The sequence below is a fragment of the Paramormyrops kingsleyae genome, chromosome 9, assembly GCF_048594095.1.
Source record: "Paramormyrops kingsleyae isolate MSU_618 chromosome 9, PKINGS_0.4, whole genome shotgun sequence".
In the NCBI taxonomy this organism is placed as follows: domain Eukaryota; kingdom Metazoa; phylum Chordata; class Actinopteri; order Osteoglossiformes; family Mormyridae; genus Paramormyrops; species Paramormyrops kingsleyae.
This window is the reverse complement of record NC_132805.1, coordinates 21,441,215-21,448,519: the sequence shown is the minus strand read 5'-3', so window position 1 is coordinate 21,448,519 and position 7,305 is coordinate 21,441,215. Positions and strand designations below refer to the sequence as shown.

Below are 7,305 nucleotides of genomic sequence, written 5' to 3'. Positions count from 1 at the left end.
TGATACCGTGATAGGATGCCACCTGTGCAAATGAGTTCATTATAGAAATTTCCTCACTACTAAATATTCCATGGTCAACTGTTAGTGGTATTATAACAAAGTAGAAGCAATTGGGAATAACAGCAACTCAGCCACAAGGTGGTGGGCCACGTAAAATCAATGTGTGTGGGGGCAACGCGTGCTGAGGTGCACAGTGTGCAGAAGTCACCACCTGTCTGCAGAATCAGTAGCTACAGACCTCCAAACTTCGTGTGGAATCCTTCAGATTAGCTCAAGAACAGTGCATAGAGAGCTTCATACAGCCGAGCAGCTGCATCCAAGCCTTACATCACCAAGTACAATGCAAATGCATAATCTAGAGCAGGGGTGTCAAACTCATTTTAGGGTGAGGGCCGGATGAGAAGAAATGTGACCATGTGCGGGCCGAATTTATTATTATTTTTTTTTTAATCATAGTGCATCAAATTACAACAAATACACTATATTCTGTAAAACTGCATTTAACAAGTCCTCAGAAACTGTTCATTAACACTCTTATTCCTTTTTGGGGAAAAAGCAAAATCCTTTCCTTTGAACATGAATATTACCTGTCAGATACTTTTTAGTAATGATAAAATAAGAAATAAAAAATGCTGCAGACTCTGTGTACAGACAGTTACATTAAATATGAAGCTAATGGCTACAATTTAATTTACAAACTAGAAAAACACTTCACAATTTAAAAAAACTGCCTTTAACAACTCAATAGTTTAGAAAAAATCATATACAAAAATAAATTCTTTATTGTTAATGCAAATGAAAAAAAATATCATTCACTTTAGATATGAACATTAACTATACACTACAAATGAGAACTTTCCTTTAACAAATAAAAATCTAGATGAGGTGACATACGCAAGTATACACAGGTACGCATAATGCTTTTAACTCCTGCTTCCTGACACCTGACTTCTCTTTTCTTCGACCAGTGCATCAACGTCAGCAACCAGTTTTTGAGCCGTTGCCACTCTCATAATGTCATTTAGATGTCTGTGTGTGAGTCGAGAGCGCAGGTTGGACTTGTTAATGTTCATTACAGAAAATGCCTGCTCGCAGAGATATGTCGTCCCGAACATGCTGAGGATTTTGGATGCAAAACCTGTCATTTTGGGGAACGTCGGTCCGAGGTTTTGGTAAAATAAATCCACAGTGCGAATTTGTCCTTCAAAGCTGTGTTGCACTGCAGTTCGATTAGTTCCATTTGGAGTTCCTCCGGTACATCCGTTGCGCTCGCAGTAAACGGTGAACGGAAAACAGCAAATTCCTTCTCAAGTTCATTAAAGATCTGGAACCGATTCTGAAACTCCTTCTGCAGACCAACAATTTTTTCTTTGTATTTGTCCATGTTGTCTTTGCCGTGAGTGGTGTACACAGATTTTAAAAAGGGAAAATGAGCTGGGTTACCTTGGGAAAGCTGTGTCGCCCACAGATCTAGTTTCATCTCAAATGCGCGAATGCAATCGTAATATTCAGTTACGATTTTGTTGCAGCCTTGCATCTTAGCATTGAGCACATTTAAGTGCTCAGTTACGTCCACCATAAAAGTAAGGTCACGAACCCACTCGGGGTCATCCAGCTCAGTCACCGGTTTTCCCTTATCTTTTATGAACTGACTGATTTCTGAGCGCAGTTCAAAGAAACGTTTGAGCACGGCTCCCCTGCTCAACCAGCGAACTTCGGTGTGGTAGGGTAGACTGTGGGGAATATTTTTGTTAGATAAAAAGGCCTCAAATTGCTGATGGTTGAGCCCCTTTGCTCTGATGAAATTAACAGTTTTTATTACCACACTCATAATATTGTCCATCTTTAGGGTTTTGCTACACAACGCTTCCTGGTGTAAAATACAATGAAAATTCCAGAATTTTTGGGTTGGGTTCTCTTTTTGAATTTTCTCTTTTAATTTTGTCACAACGCCTGCCTTTTTCCCGACCATGGATGGAGCGCCATCCGTTGCCACACTAACAGCGTGGCTAGAGGTTCCGGCAGAAGCGCAGTAGAAGAGCAGTTAAATGATCAATGATAAAATAAACAAATTAATAAAACCAAACACAATACTGCAGCAAATACCCGGACATAGACTTTATTTTACAGTTTTTTCCAATTGCTAAAGCACAATTTTGACAACAAGGCTCATTTTTGCAAATCATTTAGCACAATTCACAAAACACCTCACCCAAAGAGCAAAACACCTCACATATTCTGCAAAATGAAGCTCTTCAGTCAAAACTATATAAACACTTATGAAAACCAAACTTTTGCCCCAAATAGTAAACATTTCTTTCCCATGCCTAAATTTTTCCTCCAACCAACCAAACACCACTATGTAAAATCCAAAACACTTTTATCTCTTTAGGGACTGTCAGAACTGCAAGTGCTGAGAATTGGACACAGAGACATATGTGCAGAAATAAATTAGGTTCCAACAAATCATTTATTTAGCTACAATTTGCAACAGAAAAACCAACAAAATCCATATTACTGTACAATTCAACAAATTCTAAACCTTTGAAAACAGAATGAGAAACGTGCAAGTGAAAAAACAAATGAAAAACGAAACAAGATTTATGCAGCGTCATGTCTTCTCAGTGGATCTGGCCACAGCACCTCATCCACTTCACATGCGACATCTTCCCTTGCTAGACAGCGAGGAAAGAAGCGTCGGGAGTGTCTTATCCATCCCTGGATGGCTCCTACGTCAACTTCCTCACATGCCTCCTCCATTGCTTGTAGAAGCCCCTCACGCACATGGGGTTGATGATCATAGACCTTCCAACGCCATGCTGAAAAGAACTCTTCTATTGGGTTCAGAAATGGAGAATAAGGGGGAAGGTAAAGCACTATAAAATGTGGGTTGTTGGCAAACCAATTTTGCACCATGGCTGCACGATGAAAAGCCACATTGTCCCACACTACAACATATCTGTGCTGTTGCCCTTCATCATCTGTGTGGTTTGCCTGTTCTACGATGTCTCTCAATCTGTCCAGAAATGTCAGGATCAACCCTGTGTTGTATGGACCAAGAATGGCATGGTGGTGTAGAACTCCATGTCCTGTGATGGCAGCACACATTGTGATGTTTCCCCCACGTACGCCAGGAACATTCACAATAGCTCTGTGACCTATTATGTTTCTTCCCCTTCTTCTGGTTCTGGTAAGGTTGAAGCCAGCCTCATCAATAAAAATGAACTCATGTGGGATCACATTTGAATCCATTTCCAGCACTGTCTGAAAACAAAAAAAAGATTACATAAGCAATGGTTTAGGTTTATGTTTAGTACTGGAGAAATGCAGCATTATATGTAGTGTCCTGTAGTCTAATAGTTACCTGCACGTAATTGTGCCTCAGTTCTTTGACTCTTTCGGAGTTCCTCTCAAAAGGCACCCGGTATATCTGTTTCATTCGTACCTGGTGTCGCTGGAGAACACGAGCGAGGGTAGACAAGGCAACTTGCCTAATGTTGCCAAAAACAGTGTCGTCTCTCACAATGTGGCTTTGAATTTCCCTAAGTCTTATGGCATTATTTGCCAAAACCATGTTTATGATCTCTAGCTCCTGTGCCTCTGTGAACATCCGACCTCTTCCACCACGTCCTACTTGTCTCTCAGTCCTTAGAGAAGACAACAATGTATATATTGGTATGCAGCCTCTCTTGCTTATAATGAAGATTATGCAGTAGTATTGTACAAGTAAACAACACATACACATATACTGTAAATATAGAATGCAGTATTAGCCTACTCTATATACAATATACATACTGTAGATACTTTGAATTGCTGTATATATACAGAGTAGGTGTTACAGAACATACCTGTTCTCAAGTCGAAATGTACGGATGACAGAAGCAACAGTAAATCGACTCAGGTTGGGTTGGACTCTCTGTCCAGCCTCTCTCATTGTCAATCCATGATTTATAACATGGTCGACTAATGTTGCCCGAATTTCATTGGAGAGTGCTTGTCTTCTTTGTCTTTGTCCTCTTTCACCTCTCTGTGCACCCCTACCCCTACCCCTACCCCTACCCCTACCTCCACCTCCACCTCCACCTCCACCTCCACCTCTTACGTGTCCTCTACCTCTAACGTCTCTTCCTCTCCCTCCGGCTTCCATTGTTCTTTAATGTTGGTAAATCTGTGGAGTTTTATAGTTCTCACATTCTGATTGCTGAGTTAACTAATAAGCAGTCAGGTGTTTGACCAGGTGACATTTGTTTTAGCCTAATGGGCACATGGGTGTGGCTTTCTGATTGGGTGTGTTTGGAAATGGCTAAAAGTGTCTTGGTGTGAGATTCCTGTGTTTTCTGTAGGAAAGTGTGTGTACTCTAATGCAAAAGAAGTCAAGTTAATTGCTTATTGTGTTCAAAGGTGTGATTTGTGTTTTGAATATAGCAAATGTGAGGAGAGATTTTGCTCTCTGAGTGTCAGTTTCTGCAGTTGAGCTTTACATTAGATTTTAGTGTGTTAGCAATTGGAAAAAACTGTAATACTACTACTACTAATAATAATGATAATAAAAAAGATTTGATATTTAATACTATTGTTCAAATCATCCCGCGGGCCGTATTGGACACCATAGTGGGCCGTATTCGGCCCGCGGGCCGTATGTTTGACACCCCTGATCTAGAGCAATGGAGACATGTTCTCTGGAGTGATGAATCACAATTCTCTGTCTGGCAAGTCTGGGTTTGGTGCCAGGAGAACAATACTTATCTGACTGCATTGTGCCAAGTGTAAAGTTTGGTGGAGGAGAGATTATGGTGTGGTGGTGTTTTTCAGGGGTTGGGCTTGGCCCCTTAGTTCCAGTGAAAGGAACTTTTAATGCTGCAGCATTCAAAGCCATTTTGGACAATTTCATGCTCCCAACATTGTGGGAACAGTTTGGGGAAGGCCCTTTTCTGTTCCAACATGACTGTGCACCAGTATACAAAGCAAGGTCCATAATGACATGAATGAGCGAGTCTGGTGTGGAGGAACTTGACTGGCCTGCACAGAGTCCTGACCTCAGCCCAATAGAACACCTTTGGGATGAATTAGAGCAGAGACTGCGAGCCAGGCCTTCTCAACCAACATCAGTGCATAAAAGGCAGGTGTCCCAATACTTTTGGAAATATAGTCTATAACAGGGGAAACTCAGTTCAGTAGGACTCCACATTTATGAAAGAACAGGAAGCTGTAGTTGTTGATGGTATTTTATTAGAACACTAATCATTTAGGAAAACAGATTTGATCAATATTCAGGGTCTTCTTTATTTCAAATTAAACACAACCTTTGAAACATTAACAATTTCATGGCATAGATATATGGTCAAACACCTGAATATACAATTTTTTCTTCATTTAGAAAAATAAAACTCAAAATTGATTTGAGATGCTAGTTATCATCTAAGTAATCTTCAGAACTTCTGATCCAAAAAAAAAGTTTTTGAAATTTGGTATTAATTGTGCAATTCATAATGTGAGTCAGAGTTTACAAGCTTTGCAGAACAACACAATGTGAAACCAGAATGATTGTGTGACGATTAGTTTCATGTCCATATCTCAAACTGTAGAAAGTATAGCTCTTCTCAAATAATTATACATAGCATACTCATACTGTTCAAACATTTCATCTTATTCCAATAGACATTTTTGCACATAATCCCAAACAGACTTTTCCAGCTACAGTGAGTGCCCTTTGAGTGACTGTGGTTCAGCAATTAGGCATATAATTTGACTTGCACTGTATCAACATGTCTTCTCTTGGACCAAGGCAATCAAATTTATTTATCTCATTACTGTCCATACACTTGATTTGGATAATGTGCTTTGCATTGTGCAAGATAAAAGGATTCATACCTTTTATAAGTTTTTAAAATGAGTTTCATCAATGTACAGCTAGGCCAGTATGTGGCAATCGTAGGTGTGTGGATAAGTGCATGTGTGAGTACATCTGACTTTTGGTCACAGTGTATTAGAGTACCCTTGTTACAATGTAACTTCTTGAGTAACCCTGTACAAGTTACCCTGTAATCACATAAAATATGGTTAATGCTAACATCAGTACAGAAATCTATCCATCTTCTGTAACCGCTTGTCCTATTCAGGGACGTGAGGGGTCCGGAGCCTATCCCATGAGGCTACTGGCGCAAGCAGGGAACACCCTGGTATGTGGCGCCAACCCATTCCAGGACACACTCACACATGCCAACCTACAGGCAATGTGGTGCCTCCAATTAACTTTATTTGGACTGTGAGGGGAAACTGGAGTACCTGGAGGAAACTCCAAGACGACATGAGGAGAACATGCAAACTCCACAAACATGTTATTATGGCAGAGACTCAAATGCTGGTCCCAGAAGTGTGAGGCAATAGTGCTAACCACTGCACCGCCATGCTGCCCTAAGTAAAGAAATATAAGTGATCATGGTTGTAATGTTTTGACTGTTTTGAATGTTGACATAATCTCATTGGTGTAGAGTGTTACTTTGATATGAAAAGAAATATAAATACTTACTGAGCACACAGAAGTTCTGTTCACTCCATTGGGGGGAAGAAAATGTCCAAATTCAGGGGCTGCATTCTGTGAGGGACATGGTCTACGAAGGCATAGCTTTTGTACGAGTAGGCTACATCTTTGAAAGTCGACTAGAAAGCGTTGTGAAATGGGACAGTCAGGTCATCGCCAGCTATTCCCAACCATACCCTTGAGTCATAAAGTGCTGTTCCTGTCACTTAGCTGGGACACACCCACTTTAACTGTGCACAATGAATCTTGGGATATATTGGGCTGCAAAGGATCCATCAGATGGATCCTTCATGACTCAGCAAAAGGAGGACACATTTCTAGACCACATTTGAAAATCCCATTAAAATGGGACAGCCTTTCAATTCAATTCAATTCAATTTTATTTATATAGCGCATTATCACAACATTACATTGTCTCAATGCGCTTTACATTTCTGCCTCGTAAGGACCCCCCATTGAGTAAGCCAAAGGCAACGGTGGCAAGGAAAAACTCCCTAAGAGGAAGAAACCTTGGGAGGAACCAGACCCAAAGGGGGAGCCCATCCTCCAGGGGCCGGCAGATGAGTCAAACAAACAAGATGAAATGACTAAGCTAATACAGGGGTTGAAATATATGTTTCAATGCAGCGGCCGACCGGTGCAGGCACGTGGTGCTTGATGCACGATGGCAGGATTAATAGAAGCACAGCCGCAGGGAAGGATGGCGAGGCATCGTGTTGAGCCAAGGGCAGGCAGGTTGGAGGGTAGTTGCCGGTGGTGGA

The 7,305-nt window shown here is 41.0% G+C and overlaps 1 long non-coding RNA gene across 1 annotated transcript; it reads right to left on the bottom strand.

Moving 5' to 3' along the window:
- Positions 1-2,456: 2,456 nt before the first annotated feature.
- LOC140592507 (uncharacterized) lies at positions 2,457-4,033 on the bottom strand. Its single transcript, XR_011992813.1, has 3 exons — positions 3,852-4,033; positions 3,365-3,647; positions 2,457-3,264 (listed from the first exon to the last, which is right to left on the bottom strand). It is a non-coding gene; the product is annotated as an uncharacterized lncRNA (long non-coding RNA).
- Positions 4,034-7,305: the final 3,272 nt, after the last annotated feature.